Source organism: Netta rufina (genome assembly GCF_964035555.1).
Source record: "Netta rufina genome assembly, chromosome: Z".
In the NCBI taxonomy this organism is placed as follows: Eukaryota; Metazoa; Chordata; class Aves; order Anseriformes; family Anatidae; genus Netta; species Netta rufina.
The window spans coordinates 7,146,167-7,150,534 of NC_140126.1; the positions used below are offsets into that span (position 1 = coordinate 7,146,167).

At 44.0% G+C, this 4,368-nt stretch overlaps 1 long non-coding RNA gene across 1 annotated transcript; it reads right to left on the reverse strand.

The window, feature by feature from the left end:
- Positions 1 to 851: 851 nt before the first annotated feature.
- Positions 852 to 3,194, reverse strand: LOC311221596. The gene is made up of 5 exons (XR_014619319.1): positions 3,091 to 3,194; positions 2,568 to 2,654; positions 2,325 to 2,390; positions 1,900 to 2,013; positions 852 to 957 (listed from the first exon to the last, which is right to left on the reverse strand). It is a non-coding gene; the product is annotated as an uncharacterized lncRNA (long non-coding RNA).
- Between the last annotated feature and the right edge of the window lie 1,174 nt (positions 3,195 to 4,368).

Genomic DNA, 4,368 nt, shown 5'->3' on the forward strand with positions numbered 1-4,368 from the left:
GAACAGGATCAAAAAAAACAACAAAAAACGTTGCAGCAGAAAGACTGTATTCAGACAAATTACAAGGAAGCATCTAACTGACTTTTCTTTAAACCTGTACTTTCTCAGAAGTTTTGGAGACTCTGAGGACTTACCAGTAACTGGAAAAGTGGGAGTATAGTGGCAGGAGAGAAATAATGCACACAACCTCATTTTTTTTAACAAGTTATACTTTTTTTTTTTTTTTAAATGATCTTCTCTACCCCCATTGTTTGCACTGTCTCAACACCACTTTATTTACCATGTGAATAGTTAGGAGCTGTGGCTTTGTCCAGCTTCATTTCTAGACAAGAACAGAGCATCTAAGCAGTGGCTATATCTCTGGGAGAGGATTCAACTTCCCTTGTTTTCCAGGCATGGTCAAAACAAATGGTGCAGGTTAGAAAATCTACCAGAGAGATCTCAGGAGGTATTGCTGACAGGAAGACTAACATCCTGCTGCAGCAAAGACAGCAATCAACCAAAACCTGGATGCCTGGAAAGACCAGGCTCTGCTGTAACTAGTGGCTGTAAAGATGGTCAGGCCTGTGGTCAGAACTATGCATATGCAACATTCCTTCAGTTCCACAGGAGGAACCCCTCTGGATGTTCCTGCTATAATGCCCATGTACCAAGGGGAAAAGAACAGCTCAGACAGCTCTGTATATGCCAGCAGCCCTACTCCAGGCTGCAGCCTTCCCAGAATCTCACTGAGGCTGTCAGCTCTTAAAAACATTTGTAGCACACAAGACTCATCCTTACACTTAGCTCTTGCCAAGGAGGACCACAATTCACGTTGGAATCCCTATAACAACAGAGGGACTTGCCTGTGAACAGCATACTGAGCAAGGGGGTGATGCTGTTGATGAAGAGCCCACGGACATTAGCTGGCAAGGTGTCTCTGTTCTTCTCTAGAAAGCCATCAGCAGTGTATTGTACCTAGGGAAAAGGGCAGCGGTGCTCACAAGCTTGCTGTGAAAGCCACCTCCACAGCTTGCCAGGAGCAACTGTTAATCAGAATGCACAGTGGCCTGAAGGTGAATTCTGTAAGTGCACATATATCCCCTTCAGATGCATTAGAAGTGCATTAGAACCACAGGAGACAACACTGAGACATTTACCTTTTTTTGTTCAGCTTTCCTTGATTTTGAAGTCTCATTTGCTTTTGGTTAATGCTTCATTCTTTTCCTTGCTTAACCCCTCTTCCTTTTGAAAAGGCTGCCATCCTGTCTGTAATGTTTCTCTTGCTCCCTTCCTTTCTCATCTCCAGTTTGCCACTCCCCTTTCTATACTAGTGTTAATGTTTGTAATAATGAATGTCACAAGTAACAACATAGTCAACAGCTTAGATTACTAAATTACATATTAGAATGACCTGATTTTCAACTCTGACCCTGCTCCAAAAATTAGGTCAAATCAATTTGATGTATTTGGGCCAATGCTTTCAAAGCTGTAGCAGTAAGGCTACATGAAATAGTCCTAAAAACCTAGCTGCTTAATTAACAACTATGCATATTAATAAGTGCCTCCATCAAAATATTGATTACCTGCTTGCTCTCACTGTGTTCCTCAGTGTTTGCAATACTGACTGCTGCAATCTGGACTACAACAGGTTAAGGCAAAGCCATCAGACTTGCCTCCGGGGCTGTGGATGCAGGGCTTTTTATTTCTAAAGGACTAAGATTTCAGCTCCAATAGATTGATAATGAATGTGACAGATTCTTTTAATGCCATATGCTTCCCAGAGGAAGTCCCACTTCTAAAGAGCTTCCAAGGAATCCTAGGAAGCAGCTCCCAGGGAATTCAAAGCCTTATTTGTCAAGCATCTCATTTCCCCCCTTCCTACACTATGACAGCATTCTTCCCACAAACAGTACCTACCTTCCCAGCATAGTGAATGATGCTGAAGCCCAAAACACGTCCTCGGGCCGGCTGGAAGTGTAAATTCCCTTTAAAACTGCTGTTTAGCTTATCCACAAATGTCTTATCAGTTGCCTGCAAGAAAGCAGATTTCATAATCAAATTATACAGCTGCAACAGAGACATGATCAGGGCACAAGGAAGCAAAACAAAGTACTGGAAGTAGCCTTGGCTCTGCAGCAGTTTTGTGCTCTCTCTGACTCTCCACAGGGATGCCATTATTATTGGACTGTCCCTGATATGACTGTCCTGTTCCATCAGATACACATAGGGACCCCTCTACTCATCTTGCTATTTCACACACCTACACAGAGTTTTCTCTTCAGCCTACAGACTTATTGTTATATTCCCCACATCATTTTTTCTGTCCCATATCCCATGCATACCTGAGGGAATGCACTCTGCTCATCCAGAAGAGATAGCAGCCCAAGTGGCTTGGCCAGGAGCAGATTCTGTAGGGAAAAAGAGAGAGATATTACATATACCTAAAGCAGTACAGGGTATCCACTGTCACCTACACCACCCTTTGAAAAGGTCTTTCCCAGATGCATCTCCTTGTGAGATGGAAAGAGCAACACTCCTGTCTTGGCTGAATGGAGCAACTCTGTTCTGTCAGTCCTCTCACTCACCAGAATAGGTTCGTTATTGTTGAATGTGATAGTCTCCCAAGACAGTTCCTCCGCCCTGTAGGTAGCCTGCTCCAGCTGGAAAATGTGCTGGGACAGAGAAAACAGAGGTTAGAGCCCCCAGCAAACTTAGTTAGACCATCCTGAACATCTTCCTTCTGACCTTGAGCAGAGGACAGAGGCATGGCTCTCTTACCCATGGCATCAGAGGCCCAAGATGAAGCCACTGTTCTGCGTGCTCATCCATAAGTTTGTCGCTCACTGGTGGTGCTGCATAGAGCTAAAGCACTTCTCAGAGTCTAAGCATCCCTGCTCTGCCAACTCTGGTTATTGCTTGATCTTTCTAATCACACTCTCCCTGTACCATTGGCTCTTCTGCCACAGCAGAGAAGGCTGCTGCTTTCAACCCTGCTGTTGCCTTCTAGGCAACAGACCTGTTTTCTACCAAGTTCTTCTTCATATGCTAGGTAGATCAGTGTTCTGTTTTCCCTGCCACGCAAGAAGAGATCACCCACAGCATACTTACATGGTTGAAGAAGTGCTGCAGCTGCTCATTGGCCAGGTTTATGCAGAGCTGTTCAAAACGATTCACTGCAAAGTTTTCAAACCCAAAAATATCCAAGATACCTAAAAGAGGGGAAATGAGCACACCATGGAGCCTGCAGACCCCAACACACAACCAGATCTCCCATCACACAGCTCTTGTGGCACACAAACCCCTGGCCAAGTAGCTAGTGGCAGCCCTCCTATAACTCCTCTTGGACAACCAGTTTGGAGAAGACCCACTCCAACCCCCAGCTCCTCTGCAAAGCCAGAGTGCCCCGAACTGCAGACTCACAGTTGCTTCAGACTGCTAGAACTACAGACTTCATGCTGCTCACTAGCATCTCCAGCACAATTGTGCCTTTGAAACTGGAGCCCTACATACAATCCGTCCAACAGCTCACATGGCATCTTTCTTTTGTCATGGCTGAGGGATGCATGTTTGAGGACAGAAGGATCAAAGAAGGCAGAACTCACCTATCTCCCTCAGCTCTACTTCAGGATCCACATTCTCAGCCAGCAGCTCATTGATCTTGGAAACGATCCAGCCAAATACTCGGCCATATGCCACCTTTGCAATGGAGTCCCGAGCATCTGCACAGAGAGAAAAATACACTGAAGGGTTCTGAGGAGAGTAGGGAATATAGCACACAAGCTGGCTCAACACATTCACCTCTAGTAACAATGTCTCGTGCTTTATGAAGCTATTTTAAAGAACAGCTAAACATTAGGTATCTGCCTGATCATCCCAGTCTTCTGCAAGCTCACAGAGAGCTCTTCCAGTCTGAAATCTTCACAATCTTTCTACAAGATCAGACATGGCATACTAGGGCACTTGTGATACCATACACAATGGAAAATGTTCATCCCCACTTTTTAGAATATCCAGAGACTTGCTTTCCCTGCTGCTCATCAAATGGGTGAGGATCCTGTCAAGATTAAACAAGCTAGAGGATACAAATTGTTCTTAGAAAATTGGATGGTTCTGCTGCAAACACTTGAAATTTCTCCTAGCTGATAGCTGTTACCAAAAGTGTCGAAACACAGTGGGCAAGAGGAAGATGCAAGTGATGAAAAATTTGCTGATATTGTAAGAAGATGGAGACTAAATCAACAGGCACCTCCTGAAAGATGTTATTTTATTGCCTAGATAGATGTAGGAGAAGAAATTTGGGAAACATAAATAGGTAATTCTCTGATTTCACTTTTTTTTTGTCCATTTTTTAAGAAATAATCTAGAAAAGCTGGGATTTTATGTTGA